This window comes from Bactrocera dorsalis, chromosome 3 (genome assembly GCF_023373825.1).
Source record: "Bactrocera dorsalis isolate Fly_Bdor chromosome 3, ASM2337382v1, whole genome shotgun sequence".
Taxonomy (NCBI): domain Eukaryota; kingdom Metazoa; phylum Arthropoda; class Insecta; order Diptera; family Tephritidae; genus Bactrocera; species Bactrocera dorsalis.
Genome location: NC_064305.1, coordinates 73262750 through 73276280, shown reverse-complemented (window position 1 = coordinate 73276280; position 13531 = coordinate 73262750). Strand labels below are relative to the sequence as shown.

At 35.1% G+C, this 13531-nt stretch overlaps 1 protein-coding gene across 1 annotated transcript in view; it reads left to right on the top strand.

Moving 5' to 3' along the window:
• The first annotated feature begins 220 nt into the window (after nucleotides 1-220).
• LOC105223372 (calcitonin gene-related peptide type 1 receptor) overlaps nucleotides 221-13531 on the top strand; it is a 164383-nt gene continuing 151072 nt past the window's right edge. Inside the window, exon 1 of the mRNA XM_049453228.1 lies at nucleotides 221-1364. The gene's annotated coding sequence lies outside the window, so the exon portion shown is untranslated. The remainder of the gene's footprint in view (nucleotides 1365-13531) is intronic.

Here is a 13531-nt window from a genome sequence, read left to right as displayed (position 1 = left end):
TTAAAAGTGCAGCCTGAGCTATTTTGAGCTTAATTTCCCTTCAAATTTGTCACGCACACTCTTTACCTGTTAAATAATAAAGTTCGTAATGTTGCCTTAAATTGCTGCTAACAAATATTGCGGAGACATGTTGCGGTCTCAGTTGCCTCACACATATGTATGTTGCAAAGAAATGTTGCTAGTTGTGGTTGTGTGGGTGTTTAAGTGCATGTAGCTTTGCATGTGCTCCAAAAGTGTTGTTAGTAAAGCCGGTAGCAAACGCCAAACACCACCCATCTAACGAACAAGTCGCCACTCGTTGTTCGCTGCCCGCTGCCGTTGTCGTTGGTGCTTTGTGCTTTGCATGTTGGCGCAATTCAGTCTTTGCCGAACAGCCGCGAAATATTAGCGCAAATAACGGATAAGTGAGAATAGCAAATTTCAGTGATTTGTTCAATTAATTAATTTCATAAAGTGAAATTTATCTTGGTGAATTGTTGTTGAAAAAGTGAAAATAAATAAATACTTATTTTTGATGAATTAAAAAATAATAATGTGCTGAAACGTGAAAAATTTTTTAATGCAAAAAGAAGGAGGAATAAGTGTTGTTTTTCAACCGAGTGAAAAGTATCGGTAGTAACAAGTGAATTCAGTGTTACCTGCAGAATTTATATTCGTGGAATGGTGAAAAAATTAATTTCATTGAGTTTTAAAGACAATTACAGTAAGTTTCAAGGAAACCAAAATATTATTATGTGTACATAGTAAAGAAAAAAATTAATAATAAAATATAATTAAAATAAATTTAAAACTAGTTAAAAAAAACCTTGATGAGTGTGCAGAATTTCTTAATATGTAATTGAAAAAATAATTAAATATAACGATAATATGATTTTTAATCTAAAATATGACTTGTATTTGAAACCTAAAAATACTATTTGTCCTAATTTATGTTTTCAAACGCATGCCACAGAAATAAAATTTTAGATTTTATTGCAAAAAATATATAAAATAAGATCCAACTAGATTTTAAATCGCTTAAAAGCCAAGTGAAAGTAAAATTGAATCAATTAAGCGAATAAGATAATTTTAAGTGCTTGCCTACTCACCGAAGAGAAATATTTAGTGTGTTTGTTAAAAAACCAGATGTGCAAATCAAATGAAAATATACTTAAATTAGCCTTAGTTAACTAAAAACAAAAATGAAGTCATAATTGATACAACGATAACAAAAAATAATAATAATCTGAAAATTAAAAACAAAAATTAGTTTCAAGTTGATAATTAAAAAAAAAAATATATATATAGTAATGTAATGTGAAAAATTTTAATTTAAGGTTTCTGCTTGCTATTTGGATTGGAAATAATTATAATTGTAATTACAGGTGAGTACAATATATTTACAAAATTTATTTACTATAAAAAGTTTCAGTTTTTATTTAGTACATAAAAATACTCAAATTGCTAAACTACTGTGGGCAAAAAATAGTAAGATTTTTAAATTTAAATTACGCGCGAAAACCCATTTGCCGAAATATTTTTGTCATAATTATTGGTGTTTCGTATACGTTTGTCATTCTGAAGTATGTACATAAAGAGCATTCGGCGATTTTTACAATGAGTGAAATTATTCAACAAAGAACTTTCATTAAATTTTGTGTCCGGAATCAAAATTTCGGTGCAAAATGTTTAGATTGTTGGAAAAAGCCTTTGGTGATAACTGTTTGTCGCAAGAAAGTTTGATTGGGAGCAATTATTCGAAAAGCGTCGAGAACCCGTTGACGATGAACCAAGTCCATGACGGCCATCAACGTCAACCGATGATCAACACAACAATAAAGTAAGGAAATTGGTGCTTGAGAATCGACTATGACTAGTCAGTTTTTTTACTGGCATCGTTGGAATATCGGAAGGATCAGTGAAATACATTTAGAAAAATAAAAAAATAAATAAGAAAAGTGAAAGCACTATTTGTTGATAAAACCACTAAATTTTTTTCGAAAAGCAGCGATGAGGTAACTACGAGTATCTGTGAAACAATTGTTTCCGCTTACCAGAATGCCATGAAACGTATTATTCTAACGATCTACAAGTATGTTTGCGACCCAGAAACGGATGATCAATCGACCGAATGTCCTGTTAAAAGTGAGCCGAAGCAGGTCAAGAATCAAGGTTGTATTGACAGTTTTCTTCGATTATCGAAGAATGGTGTACTGAATTCCTTCCGACAGGCCAAATTTTCAACAAGAAATATTATTTGCTATTCGTATAAAGAGGCTGGAATTATGGGCCAACAACTCTTGATTTTTGCATCACGATAATGCACCGTGGAATACTGCATTGATTCTTCGTGAGATTTTCGCAAAATTTTCAATATCAAATGGAGTTGACTGGCCAGTGAGCTGAAAGCTTTATTCAGTTTTTAATCTTTTGTGACGACTAAGCCGTTTGCCTAACCATGTCTATAGTTATTTTCTGTATTATGCTTTTTCAATAGTTCTCCACAGGTCTTCTCTGTACTTAGTACTTCAGCTTGGTATGTGTCAGGTTTAGTAAACGAATAGAGAGAGAGAGAGAGGGATGTCAATATCCTTGTGAGTGCACCCCACTCCTTTCCCGCCGCCTATTTTGAAGCCATCGGTAGAGATTGAGATAGTATCCTCTTTTATATCTCTCATCTTACTTTGATAACGATAAATCTTTCCAAAACTACCATTCATTTGGATCATATCTTTTAAGTCGGTGTATTCTTAGAGATACATAAGTGACTCAATTAATATGAAAAATGCTTCTGGGAAATGCTTTCATTTAACGAAAATCTCAGTACCAACTGTCTCGGAGATATTACTTGGTAAACTTGAGAGATATATAGTTAAATAGTAGGTATATGCTATAGTAGTTCAATCTGAACATTTTTTTGAGTATGAGAGCTCTCTTAGATAATAATATGCGCAAAATTTCGTGATGATATCTTGTCAAATAAAAAGCTTTTGGTTTTAATCGATCAGTTTGTATGGCAGCTATATTGTAAGGTGTCCGATATCGGTGGGCCTAACAAATGAACAGTTTCTTGAGAGGAACATGACATATGCGTAATTTCAGACCGATATCTCAAAATGTGAAGGGCTAGTTCGCGTATATAAAGTATAAATAGACTGATATGCCTAAATATATTCAGCTCGTCATCTTTTAGAATATAAAAATAGCTGCTATTTAGACCTCCTTCAGTAAATTTATCGCAAACTGAAATTATTGGTTCTATCTTTGCAAACTGTAACCACAACAAGGTATATGTAAAGAAAGAACCCTGGGAAGCAACTATTTATACAATTAAATCAATACCACTTAATCGCTACAAATATAATTAAATATCTAGAAATAGGCAGTAGCTAAATAGCCGTCAACTTGTTACTCACCAATGGCTATATCTATGTAAACAACTACTCATTTGGCAGATGGGCGGCCATTAAACGGTCGGCCCATTAAGAAAATAAGCGTATACAGAGTAATTGAGCAATGACTTACAATAACAACAGAAACAAAATTGTTTTTATTTTTTATTGTAGCCAACAATTGATTTTCCATTTTTCGTCTTTGTTGTTGGATTTATAATGAATAAACAAACAACGAATTAAAAAGCCTTTTGATTACTCGCTGATTCCTCAAAGTTTTGGAGTATCTTTCGTCGACGGTAATTGCGTGAATTTCAAATGTGCGGAAACTCGGAATTTACTGCCAATGCTTCTGCACCACAGTCACATATTTTTAGCTCTGCATTACGTAAACAAGCAGCAGTTCAGCACTTGACATAGACAGTTTGGATGTGGAGTTCACACCATGCGCGGATAGACACACAAAGCCAAAGCACTCTCTGAGAACCAGCCGAGCGTCTCGTGCGCGCCGTTAGATGACTGAACACCTTCACATGCAAATATATATACATTTGTATTATAATTGTAGTGGTGATTAAAATACGGTGGCTTGCCAAGTCAAAGTCAAGGCTAGTCCTTTCAATAAACGGCTGAAATTCATTTAACAACACTTCTCACTGTTTTCGTTTTTTAGTTTGTTTCACAAATGTGTTGTTGTTGTTGTTGCATGTTGTTGCTTTGTATACGCTGATGCGCTTCGAATGGAAAAATATTTCAGTAAATTTACGTCCAATTCAATTACCAAGTGGCATTGAGGTGCTGCCAGCAATGCCCCACCCACGAATTCAAACGAATTCACTGTAACGGTAAGGTCGAGGCGGTGCTCGAAGGAACAAAGCTTACGCTATGAGTGTTGGTAGCTAGAATAGCAACAGTTTGAAATGGTGTTGACAGATTCTACAAGCGGCTGACCCATCCTGACACACACACACACAAACATACAAATAAAACAGCACAACAACAGCAACCACGACAGGTGGAATGAGCTTTTGTTGGAGTGCTGAAAGTAACTGTAAAAGCATCTTAACAGTATTCCTTTCAGCTGGTTGCTCCATAAAAGGTCCTAAAAGCTGCCAGCTGAATGGGGTGAAACACACACTAATATTTACTATGTGTATGTAGGTGTAAAAATAGCAGCAAAACAAAGCAAAATACACGTTTGGTCGACTACCTGTTTTCATTTTGGAAAACAAAAAGCAAAATAAGCATATTAGAGGCGAAACATACTTTGAGACTTTGGGAATAGCATTTGCTGTAAATTATCTTTTGCCCAAGAGCAGCAACGGTGCATGAAAAAAGTGAGCTGTAAAAATCCAACTAGCAGATCCGAAAGTAAACAAGCGCATAGGAGATGTGTAAAACCAACGAAAACAAGGAAAAAAAAAATTGAAAGTAAACAGCAAACCACTCGGACTGAAAATGGTTGAGAGGCTATAATACGAAAAAGTGGCAGGATGGACCTGGCAATGTGGCAGGTTGAGAGCGAAATCCGACAGGCGAACAGTGCCAGTCGAACTTGTAATAGCCCTGCAGGAAAACCCAAAGCATAAAGCTCCGCTTCTGGTTCTCTTATGTAATGTTTTCTGTTAGGTTAGGTTCACTTTGATTGAAATTGATCTGTTTGCTGTAAATGTGTATAAATGTTTAATGATTGCTTCCAAAAACGTTGAGATTTCCTTAAGGGTGCAAGTTCCTTTCATTAAACTAGTCCAATATCTATCGATCTATCGCGAACAAAACTACACAAAGTTATGCAGGGTTCCAAAGCTGTCGTGTTGCTGTCAAAATGATAGATAATTCTGACAGTTACTAACTGATTGAGTTGGTTAGATAAGTTTTGGATAGAATGGCCCGAAATAGTTCTTCAGTAAGCTTGTGGTTAGAGAAACGGTTGCTGCGAAATCCCAAGAGTTATGCCGTAACTCTTTTTCGTGTAACCAGCTCACTAGATTGGAAAAATCCGAGGTCCCCTATACTGTTATCAATTCATCTCTGTTACGAAAAGTATTATACATTACTTTTATATTATATTATGTCGGTCGGGTAGCCCAAAACATAAATCTTGCATGAGAAGCTACCCTCTCTGACTCTTGAATCAATGGTTCTTCCAACCCAGATAAGAAAGCTCTTGAAATAAACATAGAAGTCGATAAAGTCTGAAGCTGAAACCTAAAAATCAACACAAATGTTACGAAACCCTATCTCCGACTCTGGAAGATATTCAATGATTCTATATTCCTTTCGAGATAACGTAGGATAAGTGGACTTTCCTGAACGTCGACAGCGATAAATCTTTGGAACAAACTGAAACTAAACCCAATATTACAAAAACTTAATTAAACCACTAAGTTTGATAGCGCTCTCTATTCTTTCAATAATAACTGTCGATGTTTTTTCTTTATTAAGTATAAGGTTTACGGATAAAGCAAGACGAATCAACCCCCATTGTTATAAGGGGCAACAACTATAATATTTTTCTAATAGAAACCGTGTACCTTTAGACTACCATAAAGTGGCATGAATTTTTCGGAACTATTCCAATTTGGTAAAAGAAATCAATAAAACTAGTTTAATATTTCCTACAGGGCATTCATGGGTGTGTTGTATTCGTCTATGCGAACAATTTCAGGCGCTCGAATTCCCATAAAGCAAATTGTGTAAGAAAGTAAAATTATGTTTATTTTTGATATACAAGTAATAACATCATTATTAAAAGTTTTGAATTGTGTTGTCAGCGACAGAACACAACTGTCAGCATGACACAATAAGCGAAAGACACTTGTAGCGTCGAGCAGAAAATAACACACAAGAATATGCAAACAAAAATTAAAAATAATACAAAGTTTACAATAAACCAAAAAAAACAAAAATAGAAAAAACTTTAGCAAAGGTCCGCTTGGGCACTAAGCAAAGCATAGCGTTGGGCAAACAAAGATACTCTCCATCTGTGGTTAGATTTAGTTATTTGTAGGATAATACACACACACGCACAAACGAGCATATAGACACACTCAAGTTCACGCTAGAGCCCACTTGTTTGCAGTGGATGATGTATGGTTTATGTCATTGTGGGTGGCGAGGTGTGTGGACATAAGCGCCACTTGTTCGTTTGAAGGTGTCGAAGCACACGTGCTGGAGATTTCTTTTCTAAATATAGTAAAGTGTATAAGAAAGTACTAAAAGTTTTCGGTCAAACAAATATGAAGTGTTTGTAGGAGATGTTGGATGATCATTATTCTGGTCATTTATGGCCGAAAATGTGTGTAAGAGGAGATGACGAGTGTTTGCGAAAAGAAGAGAAATGTTGTAAATCAAATAAATTTTATTATGTTGGCAGTTCGAAGAAACAGCGTACTTTTAATTTTTTCTTACATTGTCAGAAAATATAATTTTAATGTCACTAGACTATTTTTTTTTTTAATATTTTGTAATTTGTATTTTAAAGGCCTTAATGGCTTTCTTTTTCTAACCCCGGACATCACCGTTGAATTAAAATTATATAAGGGACTGTATATATGTTTTAAAACTCCAAGAAAAATTGTAATAATTAAAGTGTGGTCCATACCAAGGTTCCCCACTATTTTAAAGACAAAACACAGAAATATTTATTATTCGAAAGAACATTTTTTTGCATTAATTTTTTGAAGATTATCTCTTTCAAATGTTGACCGCGGCTACGTCTCAGATAGCCCATCCGTTAATTTCAATTTTCGATGACTCGTTCGAGTATTTCGACTGAGAACTGATAATGACACGCGTGATATTTTGCTCCAGCATCTGAATTGAAGCGAGCTTATCCGCATAGACTTTAGACTTTACTTCACATCACAGGAAACAGTCTAACGATGTGATATCACACGATCTGGTGGCCAGTCGATCGGCTAAAAACGTGAAATTATCTGCTCATCGAAATATTCTCACAATAAATCCATTGATTGGTGCTATTTGTGGAAAATGGCGCCATCTTGTAGAAACCAAATGTCGCCAAGATCACGAACTTCAATCTCAGGCATCAAATAGTCGGTATCATGGCACAATAACCGTTGTCATTGGCGATTACGTTCTCATTCATTTTGAAAAAATATGAACCCATGATTCCTCCGGCCCACAAACCACGCCAAACTGATTTTTTTCTAATGAAATGACAGCTCTGGAATCGTTTCAGATTGCTGATGTCTTAAATGCGGCAATTTTGTTTGTTTACATTCCCAATGAACCAGAAATGAGCCTCATCGCTGGACAAAATTTGGTTCGAAAACGTCGGATCTTTATGGAACTTTTAAAGAGCCCATAGTTAGAGGCGATGTCCTTTCAGAAAGTCTAGCAGCTTCAGTTCTTGTACAAGCTGTATTTTATTTGCTTTCAATTTAAGATTTCGACGCAAAATGCGCCAAATCGTTTCATACGTCAGACCGACTTGCTGCGAAAGGCGCCGAATCAACTCTCTACGGTCTTCGTATACACTCTCAGCTATGACTGCTATATTTTCTTTACTGCGCGCTGCACGTGATCTGTTGGTCGAATATTATCCAATAATGAATGCTTGGTCTCAAGACGGGTGATGGTTTTGCGAATATTACTCTCAGTAAGCCGATTATGTTGACCATAAGTTGAGCGGAACAAACTAACATGAAGGCTTGACACGACTCACGCGTATTCTCTCATTACTTATGATCAATCTCTTTAGATCATTCATTACTTATGATTCTCACCCGGTTTCACGAAATTTATTTATCTGCGATATTGAGATAGGTATGAAGTTTTGTTGGTACTACTTCAATATACATTAATTTAGTAATGCCTGGTTATTGAATTTCAAAATCATAACTTCCATAGATGGACCAACTACCTATACTGTGTTATAATTTCACTGCTGTAAATCCAAAAATGAGTTTAAAAAAGTATACGCTTATGTATTAACAGTCATAAATACTTAAACAAATAATTATCTTTGCATCCACAAGTAGAACTGGTTAAATTGTATTTATTGAATTGTTTTCAAGTGCTTATCTGTGCGTAAACTTTATTTTTTTTTTGAATTCGGCTCATTGCGGATGTCATTAATTTAAACTAAATAATTAATTAATCACTGCAGTTATCGCAGGAACTAATAATTTTGTAGTTTTCCACTTCATGGTTGTTATAATTAGCTTTTGCTCACGTTTATTATTGCCTTGTTTAATTAATTATAATATTCAAGTTCAAAAATGTAGCTCAAGATAAAAAGTGTGAATACTTTTCTAGCGATAACAGTTGGAATTGATTGCATAGCGTTTTCCAATAAGAGTGTTATGATTTTTTAAAATACAAAACGCACTATTTGTTAAGGAAGTTTTAATTAAGGTTAAGTTCTGAATATAACATCATTAAATTGATCTTAACGACTACTTTTGCAGGACGGATAAACGAAAGAGTCAAGTAATTTTTCCACAAAATCAAGTCGTATGTCATGAGTAGCATATTGAGTTTTAAAGCTTGCAGAGAGTCTGGTTTATTACTAAAGACCAGTGACTTCAATTAACCCTAGAAGAAATAGTCTAATGATGTTATATTATACAAGTAACTTCTTGGAGACCATTCAATGTCACAATTTCTTGAAATAATCGAATCTTCAAACTTTTCTCGCAATAATTCAGTTGTGTCTCGTGTTGTCTGGCACGTAGCTCTGTCTTGTTGGAAAAACATGTTGTCAAGATCAACTTCTTCTTATTGTGGCCATAAAAAGTTGGTTATCGCCGCCTTGCATTGACACCAACGGTGTCACGAGCTTCATTTCGCTGATTCCAATTTTCAATTCCAGGCGAAAAACTACACGAAACTGTCAATTTAGATGAATGTAAAGATTTTTCGTGGATAAATTGTTTAATCGACAGTTTTATTTATTTACCGTACTCAGATGAAAGTGAGTATCATCAGAAAAGATGATATTCTTAAAAAAATTGTTATCACTTTGAAGTGATTTTAAGGCAAAATCAGCAAATTCTCTACTTCTACGGTCGTCCAATGGCTTCAATTTTTGAGTTAGAACAATTTTATTCGGATGGAAGCCCGAATCCTTTCTTAAAATCCGCCAGGTTGTCATTTGAGACAGTCCCAATTCTTGAGAATGTTTGGAATTGACAAATTGCCGTCTTCAGCTACACTTTCCTAAACGGCAGCAATACTTTCATTACTTCGAGCGGTTCTGTGCAAATTGGCGAAAACGCACGAAGTTGCAATTGGAGCAAATTTTAATGTAGGGAGTTTCATAGGTCAAAATACTACAAAAATTATTGAATGAAATCGTTTTGTTATTGTTGGACTGTCATCTTGAACAGATAAACCTTCCTATGAACAGAGGGGTTAATTCATTCGATATTATTGGAATACACGTATGCACTTTCTCAAATTTCCGCATTTTTGAAAATCATGATTAAATCAATTTTGATACAATTGTTATAAACCTCGACTGGTATGGCCTTCAGAGCCTTTGGCTTGCATTATTTGATAATTTCGTTGTCATATTATGAATTCACATCTCGTCATCTGCGTTTGATAAAGATGGGGTCTTAAACTATGTTGTCAAGCATTTCTTTTGAGACCTCTGCTCGACGTCGTTTATGCAAAAGATTCTGGTATTTTGGTAGGAGTTCAGGATTGATACGCTTCATACCCAAAGCATTGAGTAGAATGTTGAATTTCTCCATAAATGATGTTGACGCACTCTGCTATCTCTCTGACGCCAACACGACAATGTACTTCTGTAACAGAGGTGAATGAACGACTCACATGAGGCAAGTTTTCGATGAACCTCGACCTTCACTAAATGCATTGTGCCACTCAAAAGCCCTTGTTCGTTATAAATTAGACTCCTTAAAGCACTACTGCAACATTCCTAGACGTGACTCTATTTGAAATTTAGAATTTCTATAAAATTTATTTATTTAAATAACATAATATTCTCGAAAAGAATTCAACTCAATATTATAAATATATTTGTTGAACATACTTCATTTCCAAAGCAAAAAATTTAATATCCGTTTCCTCATAATGCTTCAGCGCGAGTATTAATATTGGGAAATGGAATTTTTTGTTTGTCATCGCAGCTAAATTTTTACTTACAAATATATTAAACTTGAAAAATGTGGATTTTCGACGCCAATAACGTTGCGCCGGTTTTACTATACATACACATATACATATGTATGGTACTTCTAGGAAGTCACAAAATAAACACCCAACAGCTGATTCGGGTAAAAAATTTGTGCATTTTTCGTATGCAAATGAATTGATAAATTCATTTAAACATTTTATTTTATTTGACATTTTTGTTGCGCTCCGAAAGGATTTAACACGCAACAGCTGTTTATTAAATAAGAGTTCAAAGCACGAGAATCAGTGGAACAACAAAAGGGAAAAGAGAGTTTTGCCGCCGGAAAAGCAACTTTAATTTATTTAATACAATTGCCGGCGATGGAAAAAGGGCAAAAGTCAAAGGATTTAAAAAAGGTTTGACTTGGGAGTAAACGTTGGGGATTTTCATGGCAAAATGTATTGAAGTGGTTGCATGAGGGATCAGCAGAAAGCAATATGGCTGCCATTCAAGTAAATTGACTTCATTTATTCTATTGTCATTTTCATGATTTTCGTTATCATCATCAAGTGTAAGCGAAAAAAACGATGCAACTGTATATCTGTATGTTTTTATGTGTGTGTCTTGGGGTTTCATTTACTTTGTTTACTCTTTTGATGTTGCCAAACTTTTCGTTACAGATTTGCCACTGTCGCATACTTTGATTAGCGCTGCTTGAGGCATCTGTGCTCTCCCCATATCCTTTTAGATATACATTTACAATACATATTCTTATACATACATATGTATATATAATATTTTGGGGTATTCTGACTTTTTGACCACTTTGCCTTTTATTATTTAACCTTTTCTGTGTTATTATTATTATTAATTTTGCTTTGGTTTTCCTATGCAAACTCTAAGTTTGGCAGCAGCAAATATATATAATACAATATTTCTGATTTTTGGGATCATTAGCAAATAAGAGCTTTGATAAGCACAAACAATTTTTTAGGTTTTGTGGCTTATGAGAGTATATTTTTTCTACGTGATTAGCACTTGAAAGGGATCAATAACTTTGGTAACCACTTCGGAGTTGCTTGAAATCACACATCATACATACACTCATATAAGCTACTGATTTCTCTACAGCAATACTTCAAGCATAGTAAACGGCCTTTTATAATTAAGGGTAAAGAGGGTACATGAATTTCAGGTAATTTTTATTCTTCTTCTTTACTGGCCTAGATACCGCTTAGATGGTATAGCCGAGTTTACAACAGCTTGCCAGTCGTTCTCCGTTTTCGCCGTTTGGCGCCAATGGGAGAGTGTAGTCAGGTTCTTTTCTACCTGGTCCTTCCAACGGAATGGACGTCTTCCCTCTTCCTCTGCTTGGTATTGCCTTGTCGCGCTCTATACCTGTGTACTGCAGGTTTAAGAAACGCTTGTCTGACATGGTCATAGTTTCATGCGCAAAACTACCGGCTTTGCGACCTGGAAGAGGAAACTCCACAACACCTGATTCTATATTGCACAGCAATTTGTCGATGCAGGCTCAAGGCCCTAGGATAGGGCTACTATACATGGACAGCTCTTGGAATTATTCAGAGTGCTAGACCTATGTGACCATATATGATATAGGAAAGGGCACAATAGACCATAGGTGTGCAAAACCTTAATTATTTTCTATGTAATAGCTTATTCAAAGTTTTTAGATTGACATTATTTCGAATCCGTAACAGGATCTTCTTCAAGATCATAAAATAGAATAATCACAAATTACAGAATGTATATAATTGGCATTTGAGTTATCTTACAACTTGGGACAATATGCTTAGCTAAGTGTTCACCGACACGTGAAGAGCATAAACATTTTCATTCCTAGCCACTTCGGCTTTATTTCCCATATTCCAGTGCATAAATTCTCTAACTTTGTTTGCTCACGCTCAGAAGTGCCTCTAAAACCTGCTCATATTTGAAATTCCCGATTACAGTAAAATCAATGTAATGATTATTGACCAGCTTTATAGCACTAACTTTGCTTTATGGATCTAGGTGTACCATGAATGGTGGCGACTCAAAGGCATTGCAATTACACGCACACTTTTCCTTATTGCTTCTGAGAGCGAAATTTTCACAAAGTCATTTCAAATGCCAATGGCTTCATACCACCAATGAACGAATTTACAATGATTTTGCAAAACGACAATCACCTCTGCTACGATTTGTGCCAACATTTCCAGCGAAATAACATTTAAATGCTGATACTAGCTTTGCTTAGCGCTAACTGTAAGCGTTGGTAAGCACCGAAATGACTGACAAATCAACTCATATTTGAACTTTACGAATGTAGATGTGTATATATGTGTTTATGTATGTATTTATACAAATGTGCCTCTGTGTGTAACTCAGTCGACTTGGCCAGACAGCAAACAATTAGTTGGCACACTCGTATTGTCTCCTGTCATGGCGACGGCTGTGCGAGTGTCATAAATGTCAACGGCACTGATTTGACTTAGTCCAATTCAAAGCTGACATATTAACATGCAAATATACATATTATATTTGTATGTGTGCGTATGAGAATTTGTAACTACAAGTGCTTAAAAATACCTACAGTGTGTAGTAAAAGTGTTCTACATTTTTGCTTATGCATTATTGCGAGTCTACATATGTATATACTTACGTGTGTGCAGACCTACATATGTACATACATGTATATGGGCGTGTATATAAAAGTGAGCGTCAAGTGTAATTTGGTAGCATCAATTTATGCGACGAATGTAAGTGCATACGACAGATTTGCACTAAAGCCCACTTGATTGCGAGATGCGTCAACTCTACTTAGCCATAATATATGACACATAACTACATACAAACGCACACACCTAAATGCATGCAATTATATACATTCTCATACGCATTTGTATACATGTACCGCTCCTTTAGATTATTGCAAACCAAGTAGTTTTATTGTCATCGCCGATGAACGACGACGAAATTTATACTCCCATTTTTATGACTCAATGCAGTTTCTGGTGTTATCTCGGCGTTTGTGTGCGTGCTTGTA